This window comes from Rattus norvegicus, chromosome 19 (genome assembly GCF_036323735.1).
Source record: "Rattus norvegicus strain BN/NHsdMcwi chromosome 19, GRCr8, whole genome shotgun sequence".
NCBI classification, from domain to species: Eukaryota; Metazoa; Chordata; class Mammalia; order Rodentia; family Muridae; genus Rattus; species Rattus norvegicus.
This window is the reverse complement of record NC_086037.1, coordinates 71,518,717-71,535,754: the sequence shown is the minus strand read 5'-3', so window position 1 is coordinate 71,535,754 and position 17,038 is coordinate 71,518,717. Positions and strand designations below refer to the sequence as shown.

Genomic DNA, 17,038 nt, shown 5'->3' with positions numbered 1-17,038 from the left:
CATTCCTGCAATGTGCCAACAGAAATCAAACCATGGGATTTTTGTTTGTTTGTTTTTCAAGACAGGGTTGGTTTTCGTATAGCCCTGGCTGTCCTGGAACTAACTCCTTCTATAGACCAGGCTGGCCTCAAACTCGCAGAGATCCACCTAAATGCTGGGATTAAAGGTGCTGCACTAATGCCTGACCTATGTATCATTCTATTGTTTGAGATATAATATAATTATATTACTTTCCCTTTTCTTTCCACAAACCTTCCCATATACTCCTCCTTGCATTCTTTCAAATTTATGGCCTCTTTTTGCATTAATTGCTATTGCATATATGATATATATGATAAATTACATTAAATATATTATATGTATATGCTATATATAAATAATATATTTAATATTAATGTAATATATTTATATGCTACATATAAATAATATAATTTAATATTGATTTAATATAATATATATCAAATGTAATATGTTTAATATATTAAATACAATATAAACTATATTTAATATGACTTATTATAAAATGTATATTATATATAATTTAATATAATAATATACTCATATATATGTATTATACATATATATACATGTGTGTATATACATATGCTGAGGATATGTATTTCCTCGGTCTGTATGTCATTTGTATGTATGTTTTAATGCTGATCATTAGGTATTGGATAACCAACTGGTGTCCTCTTCCCTGGAGAAGACTTTCTCCCACTCTCGGCATTCCACAGTTGCCTGTAGTGTCTTTTGTAGTAGGAGTCTATCTGATCTTCACAGCAGAAGTGGAAACAGGGCCTAAGGCATAAATGTACTTTCAGACTCCTCTTTCCTCTCTGGCTGCACCCATTGCGCCATTGTCCTGGAGACCGGTGGATGCCATTGCTGCTGAAGTTCTGGGGAGGAGAGACAGAGAGACCTCACTGAAGGGGCAGGCTTGTCATAGTGCTCTGGTCACAGAGCCCAGGGACAGGCTTTAGTAAAATGAGAAGTTTCCTGTCTTCAATCATGCCAAACATAAATCCTTTTCCTTCAGCAGTCGTGACCTCTTGGTTTCCCTTTGATGTGATGCAGGCTAACAATCTCCCACAGACATCATTGCTGTGGTCCTCAGAGCCAAGGCCGGCGGCCTGGTGTGGCTAGAGTGACGGATGGGCTCTGATGACGAGAGGTCCAAGGGATTCTGGGTAAAAGGTACTTCTGAGGAGCCCAGATGCATGCTCTGACTCGCTTTTTTATCTCTTGTTGTTGCTGTTATTGTTATTATTATTATTAATCATTAATTATTCGTACTAGGGGTTGAATTCTGGATAAGCACTCTGGTATTGGGCTACATCTCCTTCCTTTTTTTTTTTTTTTTTTTTTTTTTTTTTTACCATTTATTTAGATCCCCTTGCCCAGGTCGGTCTTGAACTCACTCCTTACTCCAAGCAAGCCTTGAACTCACAATCCTCTTGCCTTGATCTCCCATCAAGTAAGATTCCTTTCCTGTCCTGGCCCAACAGGCCTGGCTACATTAGCTCTTGTAGTTGATTACTGGCTTCTTTATGTGAAGATTATGTTAGAGTTTGGGAACTGTGCTCAGCGTTAGAGTGTTTGCCTAGCAAACACAAGGCCAATGGGCTTGGTTCCCATCACCAGCAAGAAAGAAAAAAAATGTCTTCAGACGCTGCCCTTTAAGCCACAGTCTCTTGAAAGCACTCGGTCCTCTACCTGAAATGACCTGTCAGCCCTGTCACTGATTGGCCTCAAGCATCTGTGGAAAGCTCTGGGTCCAACGTCACCATCTAATGGAGACCTTCCCAGGCCCGGATAAGGTGGGTTTCACATCATTCTGTCAGGACGGTGGTGTCTGTCTGCCCAGCTTCATCTCCTCTGTTGTACCACACTGTCAGGGACCCTGCCGGATATCAGTGAGGATCGCATGGTCATCATAGAGGCTGTCGTACCTACAACGGGTTACTCTGTATCCTGGCATCTCTGCCAAGACCGAAAGATCCCTGAGCACACGGAATTTCCTTGTTTGTTTTGCACTCCCTACAGGGACCGCTTGTTTGTCACCTCAGGTGCCCTTTCTGAGACTGGAGTTGCCCTACCTGTGAGCAGAGGACCCGGGTCACATCGCCTGCCCAGCAGTTTCTGACAGGATTTCCTTTTTACCCTCCACTTGCTTTCTGTTTGTTTGGCTTCTGAGACAGTTTTGGTGTGTAGCCTTCATATTGCTACACAGCCTAGGCTGGCCCTGAGCTCATGGCGGTCTTTTTGCCTCCCCCTCTGGAATCCTAAATAACAGGTGAGCCCTGCCACCTCTGGTCTTTCTGTCCCCACTCACACACTTCTTGCTCATGTCGAGTCCCGAGAGGTCTGGATTTCTCTCTTTCATCGTCACTGGTCAGACGACCATGGACCTCACCGACCTTCGGAACATCACTGACCCAGTTGTGCGTTTGTTGTTGGCTCTGTTGGGTTCTGTTTGGTTTCACTTGGCTTGGTTTTTCCAGACAGGGTTTCTCTGTGTAGCCCTGGCTGTCGCAGAACTTGCTCTGTAGACCAGGATGGCCTCAAACTCAGAGAGTCCCTTGCCTCTGCCTCCCAAGTCCTGGGAACTAAAGGCATATGCCACCACTGCCCAGTTCCAGCTTTTATTCTTGACACCCCCGCCCCTTGACAGCTCACCACACTGGTTTCCTATCCCTTTTCTCAATTAGACTGTGTGAACCGCTCTTGGCTACAGAGTCCCCTGATATCCCGTTTTAGGAGGTGTGGTCCGTCACTCACCTCTCCCCAGTGATCAAGCATTCGAGGTGGCATGAGGGCAGATGACAGACAAGGGTCTAGTGTCCTGGGGCGCTGTTCTTTGTGCCCTGTTCTGCCATGGCCTACCGGATCAAGAACGGACTGACTCAGCTGAATTCATCAATGGCTTCTTTGCTGCTGCTTCTGAAGTTGGCCGATAGATGAAGCTTTGAAAGGGAAAACATAGCCCTTCGTGTGAATGTGTTTTAAAAGAAACCCTGGTGCTGCCTTCCATTTAGCAGCTTGGCAGTCACTCCTTCCTTCAGACTAGACCGGAGGCAAGAGACCAAAGCCCCATGGGGGAAAAAGTCCTTCTAAAATTTTTAGTGTTCATATTCTTTATAGAGCCTGTGTGTGTGTGTATATGTGGGGGGGGGGTGCGCGCGCGCACGCGTGCACGTGTGTGTGCGTGTATGTGCCTCTGTGTGTGTGTGTGTCTGTGTATGTTTGTGTGTGCACACGAACACACGTGCATGTGTGTGCGTGACACTGGGGGTTGAATTTAGTGTGTCGTGGGTGCTAGGCAAATGCTATACCACTGAGCCGTCTCCAGCCTTCATCCTCCACAGTTTGGCAGGTTGCAGGTTACAGATTATTTCCAAAATCAACGCTTTTGTGTTATTCAATTGCCACTGTGTTGTGGGGCCATGCTAAATACGAGTTCAGTATATTTTCGGCCCTTACTTTTCTCATCTCTGGGACAAAAGATCCAACAGAAGCAACTTAGAAGGGTGTTTGTGGCTCAGAGCGCAGGGTTGCACCCGTCGTGGTAGAGGTGTGATGACGAGGAGATGCGGTTCATGGTGGTAGCGTTGGGGCTGGCGGTGCAGCTCCTCACATCCAGGCGGGTTAGAAAGCAGAGAACACACACGCATCGCATCGGGAGCAGAGCGTGGCTCTAATCCTCAAGGCCTTTCCTTAATGCCATGCCCCCAAAGACTTCACAGCCTCCCAGGCAGCATCGCCAGCTGCCGAGACCAAGTGTTCAAATGAGCTGGGGGAACACATCGGGCATTCAGACCGTGTTCACCGCAGCACCTCATGTTCCGCAGATGCAGCCCCACACACTGGTCTCCCTACTCTGCACATTGGCGAGCACTGGACCTGAGACACATGGCCCCACGGAGACACTCTGTAAATGGGACACCACGGCCGCCTCCCGCCCTCCGTGGCTTGCTCCATCTACCCTTTCCCGATACTGTAAGAGAAACGTCTGATATATTCCCCCTAGTTCTCAAAGATTCCCTGTGAATTTTTAATGCAGCGGTGAATTCCATCATGTTTTATTCCTGATCCGTCCTTTTTAAGTGGAGCATTGTGGATCTTGAGAGCCGTAAGAAATGGGGGTGAGGTGGGGGGGGGGGCTGCAAGGAGGATTGCTGTAGACCGGAGTCCTAGCTGTAAATCCTGAAGTCAAATTACCTTTGTGAACTAAATGGTACCTGGGTTTTATTCAAGTGAAAATCTGGCCAATTGACTGTGATTTAGAAAGATCACTCTTCCCCATACTTCAAATGCTCTGAAATGGGCCCCGCCACCCCTTTTGCAATAGCCTGGAGGAACTTAATGCAAATCAAGATTGTATTGTTTAGTCTGAAGCTATGGAGGCTGACAGAAAAATTGGACTGCAAGCATATCAAATGCAGTGTTGAAGGTACGAACTGCTACTTGCCATTCAATAGGACACAGAATTAAGACGGACTTACAGTGCTTACGGCGGGTCAGATAATAGGAGCATAAAAATCCTCAAGGTAGCTAATGCACGGAGGATTTTTGAAGTGCGTGTGCATCATGCGTGTGCATGCACGAGAAGGTCAGAGGTCAACCTCTGATGATGTTCCTCAGGAATCATCTATTTTGGGATGGGCTCTCTCACTGGGGTGTGTGTAGACCTGACTGGCTGGCTGGTAAACTTCCAAGGCTCTGCCTTTCTCTACCTCTCTAGAGCTGAGATGGCGGACACAGGTCACTTGGCCTACATTTTCCTCCTAACTGTGGGAATGGATCGTCATGGTTACATATGGGCCTATGTCGCAGGCCTTGATTTGGTCTCTAGTAAGCCAGACTGTGGCATGTAGCACATGGTGGGCCCTGAGCAACACAAGGAGACACCGATCCACGGCCCTTTCCATGCTCAAACTCTTACGAGCTCTGCTAAGTCGGAAAACCCTTTTCCAGGCTCCACAGACCTCTGAGACACAGGAGCTCCTTGCAATCAATCCTCCGGCTTCGATGCTACATTGTAACCATTCTCAACTCCGGCTGCAGTAGAATCATACAGCGAGACTTTTTACTGGGCCTGCGCGTGGGAACTACTCCGCTCCAGTCAGATCAAGTTCTCTGGAGAGCAGGCCGGCTATGGTAGCTTTACAAAAGCTCACTACGTGGAGTAAAGATGGCTCTGTGGTGAAGAGCAGTACTGTTCTTTCAGAGGGCCAGAGTTTGTTTCCCAGCACCCAATCTAGGGAGACTCACAACTGCCTGGAACTCCAGCTTCAGGGGTATCCATCACCCTCTTCTGACCTCTGCTGATATTGTGTTCATGCGCACATGCCCACCCATAGACAGACTCATAAATACAATTAAATCCATATGAATAAATATAATTAAAACTAATAAAGATAAATCCTTTAAAAATCCAGCTCATCAGATACACGTGTGTGTGTGTATGTGTGTGTGTGTGTGTGTGTGTGTGTGTCTGTGTCTGTGTCTGTGTGTGTGTGTGTGTGTCCCTGTCCGTCCATGTGTTGGGGTCATATGCATACATGTGAATGTGCCTGGAGATGTTCATGGTGACCAGAGGTAATGTTCTTTAGGAGCTGCCCACCTTGTTTTTTGACACAGGGTCTCTCACTGGGATCTGGGACTAATGGAGTAGACTAGGTTGACTGGCCAGCTAATCTCAGAGAGCTACCTATCACTTGGAAGTGCACAGAATAATGCCTGCCCTTTAAAATGAATGTCGGAGTTCAAACGCAGGTCTTGCAAGGCAAGTACTCTACCCAAGGCATCTTCTCAAACCCTCCCAGATGATTTAACATTCAACCTAGGTTGAGAACCACCAGATCAACTGTCATAATTTCAAGGAGAGAGAGAAGAGGGGCGAGGAAGAGGAGGAGACAACGAAACCCCAGTGTTTCAACAAGTTTTTGAAACACTGAGCAGTCCTCCTCCACACAGACTCAGTGTACACTTTCGTGAGGAATCATTACCAGTAACTGAAAGACTGTCTCCTCTATGGCTAGAGAGATGGCTCAGTGGTTAAGAGTACTCCCTGCTCTTACAAAGGACCCAGGTCAGGTGTTTCACTGCTCCCTTCAGCATCAAAAGATCCAATGTCTCTGGTCTACACAGACACGGTGTTTATGTGCATATAACCATACATATAATTAAAAATAATAAAAATAAATATTTTTTTAAAAAAGAATGCCCATCTTGTGTCGTATTTAAGTAAGCTAGGACTGCCTTGAGGTTTCGGATAAAGGTAAGTTCATCAGTCAAGAGTGCAGTCAGGAAATGTAGAGTTGCAGGTCTAGTGTAGTCTGGCTCAGGCACATCCTGGCTGTGGAGGGGAATCCCAATCAGATGGCCCCATAATTGCTCTTCCTGTCTCTTCAAATCTTGCTATGGAGCTCCATGAACCCAGAGCCATTGAACCCTGAGGTCTGTTACCATCCTCTAGGCCTGACCTCTAAGTGGCTTCTTCCAAACAAATTCTCTCTCTCTCTCTCTCTCTCTCTCTCTCTCTCTCTCTCTCTCTCACACACACACACACACACACACACACACGCACGCACGCGCGCAAGTATCTCTCCCTGATATCTTTCCCATTGGATCTTACCGGCTTTATAATTTATTTTTTCCCCCCACTGTTGTAACAAAATGCCAGGAGCTGGATACTTTATTACATAAAGAAGTTTATCTGGATCACAGTTTTGTAAACTGAAAGTCCAAAGTCGGGTGTCCCCCACCCCGACTCTTGCCTGGCTATGTCACATCATGGCAGGCAGGCAAATCAAAGGGAATGATCAAATGTAAGACCGACAGACAGATAGATGGACTGATGTACAGACAGACAGACAGCAAGAAGGGGCTGATCTTTTTCTGCTTTTGGACAACTCCTTGTCAAGGACTAGCTAGAATCCTTTAAGACCTACATTAATCCTTTCTGAAGCTATGTCAGGAAATCAACAGTTCACAGGTCAGCAGCGGCAGCTCGATCCACTTGCAAACACTTCACGGATACACCAGTAGTCTGTTCAGTAGTGTCGGGATAGCAAACATGAATCAGCAGCAGTGGCACCACCTAGCAGAGACAGCCAGGCCTCAGCCTCAGCTCGAGTCAGCAGGAGGGACTAGGGCCAAAAGGAACACCAGGAAAAGTTCTTGGCTGTGTCCCTCTTGGTGAAGCAAAGATCAGCAAAGACTGGAGATCAACAAGTGTTGAGTTATGTAAGCAAGCCAAGCTCGGCCTCTGTCACTGTCCATTGAGTCCTGGTTATACTCCTTCCAAGCATCACGTGTCCTCCATGGGTCTCACCTCAGCACGTCTGTCACATGTCCGTCTCAGCTGATATCACTCTGCCAATCAGCCCAAGTCCTCAGAAGTGGCAAGAAACTACAGCACACCGCCAGAAGTTTTTTGGTGCATTTCTCTCTATGGAGTCCCAACAAATGGACCTCAACTATGTGATGTAAGGCAGATCGATACATTGTTGCTAGCAAACAATCCTTCATTATGTGTCCTTTTACACGCTTGCTTTAGCAGAACATACATTCTCCTGTATCTGCTTCGGTTAAACGTTCCTTCACAAGTCTGCCTTAGCCTTTCACCTGTGTTCACTTCGGCTAAATGTTTGTGTTTGTCTCAACAAAACGCCATCCAACCAACTTTCTAAAAAAAAAGTTAAGTTTCCACTTCAACCAACTTTCAGTGTGACTACATTGGGGGTCTCGGGCTCCAGAACTGGGAGAACATGGTGCTGACTCCTTCAGAAGCTCAAAACTTGGGAGTTTATGTTTTGTGGAGTTGGAAGAGCCCAGTCTTCCACTGCCCAAGGATAGACATCGGGCTGTTCTAGGGAGAGCCACTGGCCCTCACTCAGTGTGTGCTTCAGCCTCTGAAGGCATTTTAGTCCCTGTGGTCCGGGTACCAGGATCTTCTTGGGTCCCAAAAAGGATGAGAGGCAATAGACAGAACCCATAGAATATGATAAAGGGCTGGACCAAGGGGATAAAGAGGGAGGAGAAGGATGGCCCACAGATTCTGCCTCAAACTAGATGGGTCCGCCATTACTGAAATGGGGGATCCTGAAGAAGATTCCAGTTAGCTCCCTTATGAGCCTCAGTCTTCCATGTTTACTCTTTTCATTTAAATGTCTTTCAAACGATGCTTTCTATACGATTTTATAAATCATCCATCAGTAGTTAACCAATGTCCTAATTACGTATAAAGCCAGACCCAGCCAAAGGAATAAAAATGTTGACCATGACAACCAAAACTGGATTCTGCTTACCTCACCCTTTCCCCAGGCATTCAACACGACCATGGTTCATTACAGTTAGTCATGGAAATTGAAAGAGAGGAAAAAAAAATCTAGGAAGCTGAGTTTGTGCTTTCTGCCAAAATGTACTGTCCTGTTGTGGTCTGGCTTCAGGGACCTGCTCCAGAGACTGGCCTATGCTGAGTGGCTCTCCAGCTAGCCCCACCACCTCCTCCTCTGTTGGTCACAGCTGTCGCTCAAGCAGTGTGTACCGAGCACTGTTTCTACTGGACACCGTGCTATGTGCATTAGCAATAGATAAATGAAGCACAGCTAATAGTGTCAGAGATTTCAACCCACAGACCTGTCTCACTGACCCGGACAGTCGCCAGAGGAATGGAAGCCTGGAGCTCCAAAGCAGAGACTCCCAGGTAGCCACACAAGCCCCCTGGGGCACTTGACTCAGGTGGTTAGAAGTGCATTCATACCTGCCTCTTGCTTTGTCTGTGGCTTGAAGTGACTGACTCTGTTAACCAGCAGTGCTGTCACTGGGACCTCACTGACATCCTGTCCAGCACACACTGGGCTGCACAGAAACAGCTGGTGGCCTTTGCAGACCCTGACCATGTCCTTCACACTTAGCCTTGCTGCCTGAGCCCTGGACTACTCACTGAGTGACCCTACCTGCCCTTGGGGGTTGGAAGTGAGGTGGCATGGAGTCAATGACACAGACTCTGGGAGCAGGTGAGAAAGGCTGCAGCGAGCTCATCCGAACTCTGCTGCAAGCTCCTTTAAGACCCTCCACCTGCACCCCCATTGGTCCCGAGAAAGCGTCTCTTCTAAACAGCAGCTCCCAATTGGCTGGCATCGTCTGCACCTGCAATCCTTGGTCTTTCAGGTAGTCCTCAGTTAAGTCCTCCTGCAGGAGATGCTTTTGTGGCTGAGAGGCCCCTGGCGTTTACATAGAGGTGAGCCATCTCTCAGGCGGCTACCTTTTTGCTACCATTGTTCCAACTTCTCCCCCACCCCCAACCCCCCAGGGCTCCTCTTCCACCTCAAGCTTCCTCCATCTCCTGTACAGGAAGAGCCATTGTCTCGTTGTCTCGTTGTCTCGTCTCGTGACTGAGGGCCATTCACCCTGCACTTCCCATAAGACCTGGGACCTGAGCTTGACACACACCTTGACCTCTGACCTGACTTCTCACCCCCACTCCCTTACTTCCTGCACTATTGACTTCCTAGAGCCCCTGGAACTGCTTTGGCCTTCCTTATAGCCTCGGGTCGTGTGTATAAGCTCCTTTTCCCTTTCCCTGAAATTCTCACTGTCATCTCCTCAGAAGGGAGGTAGAACACGCCTCCCCATTGTGTCAACATAGCTAGTGTTGTTCCATCCAGGTCGCTATAACAAAACACGAGAGAGTAGGCGGCTTACAGACAACAGGTATTTGTTCTCATAATTCTGACGGTCATAAGCCCAGGAAGTTCAGAGTTTGGCAAAGGCTTTCTTCCCAGGACACAGAAGGTACCTTCTCATCGTAACATCACACAGAACAAGGAGCCCTCTAAGATCTCCGTGGGTGTTTTTCCATACGGGTACTGATCATTTGGTAAGGGCTACCACACTCATGACTTAATCACTTCCAAAGAGCTCCACACTCATGACTGAATCACTTCCAAAGCCTTGCCTTATAATTCCGACACCTGCAGGTTAGAGGCTCAACCTGAGGGAGAGGGATGGCTAAGCTCATACATGTTCACTTAAGGGAGAGGGGTGGCTCAGCGCGTGTTCCAGCCACTGCAATTCATCGGTCCTTCCATTTTCGTCCTTCACAAGGTCATGACCTCCTCCTCGCTGAACGACACAAGGGCAGAGCCCATCTCTATCAGAGGAGAATGCTCTGTAAATAAATGAAGAAAGTATTGATCACAGAGCTGTTGTTAAGGAGGGAGATGTGCCACAGTTGATGGACTGCATGCATGAGGGTTTAGACGCCCAGCATTGTGCATGCACAGTGTCATTTGCGTGCTGATTGTAAGTTGCTAGGACTCGGGACTCGGTCAGTGATCTTCATAATTTCAGTCTTTCTATTCTGACCTGGCCTTTAATGCAAATATTTTCAAAATTATAGAGAACTTGTACAGCTGGAATAAAACTGGAGAGAATATGCCTTCGGTATTGGGTGCTTCCAACAGAGCCTCTGGAGAAGAACTGAGCCCAAGGCAAGCCCCAGGCGGGTGAGCACACTTCCTTGATGCTGTGAGGGATTAAGGCACTCTGCCTCAGGGAGGGCAGGGGAGTTCAGAGAGCCAGGGAAAGTCTCTTCCTGGTTTGCTTACTAGGTTCTCATCTCTGAGGTTCCTTCTTCCTGGCAACGGGGCCACAGGTGAGACTGGAGCATGGTTTTAGGCCTCCCACAAACCTATAGCTGGGTCCTGGGAAGAAAACTGGCTTCGTGGATTTGACTCTTCCTTCCTGCGCTGATTTTGATGTATCTTTGGCAGCATTGGGTAGGAGAGACTGTTAGGAATGAGAAAGGCATTTACAACACTTATCAGTGTTCCTTCCCGAACTCAGGGCCCCAAGAACCAGAGTATATGTGCATATGTGCATGCAGGCAGGCACATATGCGTGTGTGTGTGTGTGTGTGTGTGTGTGTGTGTGTGTGTGTGTATGCATAGGTATACATATAAGAAAATACACAGGTACTAAAATATGCATGTACAAAGAAATTCATACATATAAACATGTGCCTATGTATCGGATACAGATATGCATTCATTCCAGCAGGCATGCATGCAAATACACAGGCACACAGGTATGTGTGCATACAGGCACACACTCAGGCATGCCAGTACCCATGGAAACAAATGAGCATCCACCAGAAGTACATCCCACAAAGGCACCGAAGCCCGGGAGCAGGGACTGTGGGCCCTGCCCAGCCCTCTGAAGTGGTTTCATATGCTGACAGCTGGGCCCTGTGATGGACTGTTCACACTACCAGAGACTGTCAGCATTGAGGATGTATTCCGCAAAGCCCGAAGAACAAACTTGCACTTTTTCTTTGGAGAAAAAAAAATCCTAAAGGTTTGGGGAAGTTGAGCCTTGCTCTTCTTGACGACGAAAGGCTGGAGCCACAAGAATAAGATCCGTGCTGACTGAGATGTCTCTGATCTCTTGTCTCCACACTCAGAAGTTCCCCACTTCTCCCTCTTGGGTCTCTGGGCTGGAGTGAAAGTGAATGATTACATGGTCATTCGGGCCTAGAGCCCAGAGGTCAGCACCAGCCCAATTCAAATGCCTTTGTGGGGCTTACTTCCGTGTGCTGTTGGGCAGTGTTTTGGAAAGGAGGTCCGCATACACTCCTGATCCACTGGGGATGAGAACATGGACTCCTCTGTAGCCATTTGCTCACTCCCTTGACCAGCACGCTGGGAGCTCTTACATGGTATAAAGAGAACTTCTTATTCCCTTTCCAGCATTAACCATGGCACACACAGACACATATACACATGTACACACATACAGACACACACCAACATACATATATACAGGCACACACAAATATATACAGACACAGGCACACACACAAACATACACACAGACAAGACACATACACACACACATACATACACACATATACACATATACACACAAACATATACAGACATACACACGTGTATAGACATACACACAAACATACAGGCAGACACAGACACATACAGACACACACACACATGCACACAGAGAGACACATACACACAGACACACAAACATACCCAGATTCACACACAGACACAAACACAGATTTGCCCACACACATTCATATAAACACACATACAGGCACACACACGTACACATACACTCACAGACACATACATGTTCACACACACAAGCATACACAGACACATACACAGGCACACACATAAACACACACAGACACAGAAGCACATACATATACATACAAGCATACATACAGACACTCACGGGCACACATGTACATACACACAAACATACACAAGACACATACACCGGCACACATACACAAACACACAGAGACACAGACACATACATACAAACATACATACAGACACACACACACACACACACCTTACAGAGCACATGACCTATTTGCTCTCAAACGTAGCCCGTTTTCCTGATTGTCACATCACTTTTATGCTCCTTCCTGACAGACACAGAGCTCCGGCCTGCAGCCAACACTGAACGCATCTTCCCTGACACCCAGGTCTGCTCCTGGCTTTCCCTAGACCAGCTCTTTTCAGTTGCCCCAGTATCAGCATAAGGGCTCTGGATCCCATTTCATGCCCTGTGGAAGGAGAAGCCTCGACACGGGATCCACCTCCACCCCGGTAGCCATTACCTAAGGTCACACAGCTCACAGGGCTGACATTCCCAGAGCATCCTGAAACATGGAAAAGTCTCAGAAGGACACAGCCCACGCTGGTACCACACATGGCCCTGCCCTGCTTCTCCTGGAATAGCTGGCGCTGGCCAACGATAGCCAAGTCACTGTGTGCAGCTTGCCCCACTCAGAGCCCTTTTCAGATGAATTATTTTTGCACCTGTGTTCAGATTTCCAATTATAAATCTATTCTGTCCAAACACGGGTTTTAAAAGGGATGTTGGTAACCTCCGGGGAATCAGACCCTAGGGTGTATGGAGTCACCACAGGAAATGGAATCCTAAAATATTCGGAGCATGAGCCGAGAGGATCTTAAGGAACCCAGTTGGGCTTCCTCATAGCACAAACAGCAAGCAGGAGCTCGGAGGGGTTCAGCAACTCGAGACGGGATCAGCAGTGACTTTACTGAAGAACAAATATTGATTCGCTGTATAATCTGTCCAACGAGATAGGGATACAGAGGCAAATCAGTCACAGTCCCTATTTCCCAAGAACTGAAGCTCTGCTTGTGAGTACGGTGGACACACGTTTTTGTCACACGTTACACGGGTGTTTTCAGGTGCATATGCACAAGTGTAGACGAGTGTGGATGTGCATGCACATGCATGTGATAATGTCAGGGTTACCTCTATCATCTCTTCTTTTAAAGTTTTACTATGTTTTGCCCGCTTATACATCTTTGAATCACATGTGTGCCTGGTGCCAGCAGAGGTCAGAGAGGGCATCAGGATGGATGGTTGTGAGTCACCATGTAGGTGTTAGGAACCAAACCCAGGTCCTCTGTAAGATCAGAAAATGTTCTTCGCAACTGAGCTGTGTCTCCAGCCCTTCCACCTTATTATTTTGAGACAGGAAGATGATCAACTGGACTAGTCCACCGAACTGGACGAGATGGTTAGCCAGTGACTCTGAAGGACCTACCTGTCCCCAGCCTGCCCAGGGCCAAGTTTACAAATGATCTTCCATTATTTTTACACTGATGCTGCAGATCCGGACTCAGTTCCGCATGCTGGCACGGCAGCTGCTTTCCCTACCTAGCCCTCTCCAGAACTCAGAGTTTGGAAGGGCATCGCAGGTCTACCGCATGGCAGAGAGCTAGTGCCCATCACACGCTGAACAGGCTGGAACCACACCTTAAGAACGGAGACATGAGTTGTGAGTCCTGTGTCAGCAGAGGAAATTCTGCTGGCACGAGAAAGATTTTCTAGTAAGTTCATGTCAAACATCTAGCCCAGGCTGTGACGACAGCCCCTTCCCCCTTACTCTGTTAGTGATGCCTTAATGTGGACCACATTTAGAAGCAGTTGCTCTCTAGGCCCTGCTGTGACTAGTAGAGACTGGGATGAATCCAGATGTACCAAATGTCCACCTTCTAGCTCACTCTGACTCTGAAGAAGACAGCACCCAAGGCAGGGAAGACACCCTCTTGGTCCCACCCTCCCTTTGATCTTCTTTCAGCCTGTAACCACAGAGCTGAGAAGCTGAGGCAGAGCTGTGGAGAACAGAGAACAGAGAATCTGAGCTGCATAGGAAAATAGGAAAACCCTGACTCAGATAAATAAATAACAAACAAGTAAATGTTTTAAATTTAAAATTCATTTATTCCCACTAAGTAATTACTTTCTAGCTGTACTTTAGATTTTTCCTTCCTAACTCCTTCATATTGTTGCTAGTGAAGTGTGTCAAGCCAACACAGCTTACCTTTAGTTAAGAAGCCTGGCTCTCTGGAAATGCTGAGCTCAGGACACTGTGTGCTTCCTGAACTTGACTGACAGTTTGGGAGACAAAGGGCAAGTGGCCTGCAAGGACACACCCACTCATGACCCATCCACTCCAGGCTAGGGGAAGAAGAAGTCAAAGCCACTGCTCTGGTCTTGCATAGGGAAGAGAAACCCTTGGTTGAGGCAGAGAAAAAACTAGTTCCAAGGGCTGGAGAGAGCACTTACTCTGTAAAGTGCTTGCCCTTTGAGTGGGAGATTCTACTTTTAAACCCCAGAATCTGCATGGAAAAAGCCAAGTGCAGCGGCAGCCCCTGTATTCTCAGTACTGGGAAAGCAGACAAAAGGATCCCTGGCACCCTGGCCAGTCAGCCTCACCTAACTGGAGAGAGTTTCCAAGGACAAGACGGGTGACTCCTGAAAAATAATGCCTAAGGTTGTCTTCTAGCTTCCACATGCATGCTCACCTACACATGCTCACCTGCACATGCACACCTGCACATGCACACCTGCATCCACACACAGGAACACGCACACCTCCATGTGCATACCTGCACATGCTCACCTGCACATGCTCAACTGTACATGCACACTTGCACCACACACACACAGTAACATGCGTGCACACTATGATGGCCAAGTCCCACTGTCAAATTGACAGGGTCTAAAATCACCTAGGAGACAAACTTCTGAGTACGTCTGTGGTGAGGACGTTCCTAGATTGGTTTACTAAGGTAGAAAGACTGTCCCTAAATGTGGGTGGTACCATCCCGTGGAAAGAATAAAAAGAGGAAGTGAGCAGAACACAACGTCCTTCTCCTTAACTGATGTTGTAATGTGACCAGCCGCCTCAGACCCCCAACAGCATGCCCCCCACGCCAGGATGGACTGTATCCCTCAAACTGTGAGCCAAAGATACTCTTATTTCCTTAAATTGCTTTTGTTGGGTGTTTTGTTTCAGCAATGAGGAAAGCAACTAATGCACATAAGCACATAAGCACGCAAGCACACAAGCACACAAGCACACACACACATGTACTTCGTGCATCACACAAAAGCCCTGAGAGTAGGAACGGTTTTGTTGCTCAATATCTCCATTCCTTGCCCAACTCCTTCCTCTATCCTTCCTGCTTTTTTTCAACCTCGGAGGAAGAACGTCTATGGAGGCCAGGCCCTGGCACCGGACACTCTTGCTCCTTCCTTTGAGGTCAGTTCTCTGTGAGTACCTCGTCTTAGCCACCAACCCTGCCTTTCCCTTGCTCCTTTCTGTGTCTGCAAAACATGTCAACAACTCTGTCACTCACCTGCCTGCTTCCCAAGCCACAGCTCCCACTCAGGTGTCCCTTCTCAATGGGCACCCCCCACCCCACTGCCCTCCCTCTCTCTGATTCCTCCATCTCTACAGACACACCTTCGCCACCACTGGGAATACAGATTGGCTTTCACGTGAAAGCCTGCTTTCCTACTTTGGAGGTGTGACAGCCTCCTCGGTTCGGTCTGGGCCAGCATCCACTTTCTCTGGGGTCCTTTGTCCTAGGCTGGTAACTCACATGTGCAGGACTCCAGTACGCATCCACTCGAGGGTCGGGTATGGTCTGCCTTTCCAAATACAGAAAGCTGAGTCTCACTGGCTGTCTCTTAAAAACTGCAAACCTATCATTGGCCAGTGGACTTTCCCTCTCTCCTCAAAGCTGCCTCTCTCTCCCCTAATCTGCATGGCAGTTACTCACAACCAGTGCCTATCGGGAAGTTTCAGTGGAACCAGGATTACCTCAGGGGCCTCCTTCTGTTTCACATCCCCTATCCAGTAGCTTCTTAATCACACCTTAAACCTGTTTCCCTTTGTCATTCTACCCTGATCCTTTAAGGCCAGCTCAACCCCAGGCTTTGTCCAGGTGGCCCCCCAGTGCAGCTATTTCAGGCAGGAGCCCCACCCTGGGCCTCATTTCATTGTTCTTAGCGACCAGTTTCCTAATTCCCACCCTTGGCTTCTCTACTTGCTGTATCACTGGCTTGAGATTTCCCGTGATGACTCTCCATCTGCCTTCTACTTCTGATTTTACATAGGGAGTCATGCCCACTCTCTAGTAAGAATATCTTAGTCCATCCCTACCCGTGACTCCTGCTGGACCCCTCCACTGTCCAGGCCAGCTCCAACTTCTGTGTTTCCATAAAGTTCAGTTCCTTTCTGTTGCTGTATAAAATATCCTGATAAAAACGGTAACTTAGGGAAGAAGGGGTTTATTTGGCTTACAGTTCCTGGTTCGAGGTCCATCACAGTGGAGAAGTCAAGGCAGGGACTTAAAGTGTCATCCATGGCAGCGATCAGAGAGAAATGAACGGAAACTTGCATGCTTGCTCTTCAGGACACCACCACACTCCAACTAGGGAATGGAGCCACCCACAATGGGCACCCAACCATCAATTAACTATGTTCCTGGGAAGACAGAACACACACATCTTCTCACCCCAGATGGGGAATCCAGGATAGATTAAAGTACGGACACCACCAAAGTCCAATTTGGTGAACCAACGGGTTTTACTGGAGTTACTTACAGGAATACAGGTGAGGGGTCACTTACAGGGGCAGAAATGACTCAAAGACTGCTGTATCACC

The 17,038-nt window shown here is 47.7% G+C and overlaps 2 long non-coding RNA genes across 2 annotated transcripts; one reads left to right on the top strand and one right to left on the bottom strand.

Moving 5' to 3' along the window:
• Positions 1-606: 606 nt before the first annotated feature.
• On the top strand, positions 607-6,223 carry LOC120098522 (uncharacterized). Its single transcript, XR_005496791.2, has 2 exons — positions 607-2,296; positions 3,852-6,223. It is a non-coding gene; the product is annotated as an uncharacterized LOC120098522 (long non-coding RNA).
• A 476-nt stretch (positions 6,224-6,699) lies between these two features.
• On the bottom strand, positions 6,700-15,717 carry LOC108348977 (uncharacterized). The gene is made up of 4 exons (XR_005496790.2): positions 14,405-15,717; positions 13,625-13,836; positions 10,620-10,800; positions 6,700-10,180 (listed from the first exon to the last, which is right to left on the bottom strand). It is a non-coding gene; the product is annotated as an uncharacterized LOC108348977 (long non-coding RNA).
• Between the last annotated feature and the right edge of the window lie 1,321 nt (positions 15,718-17,038).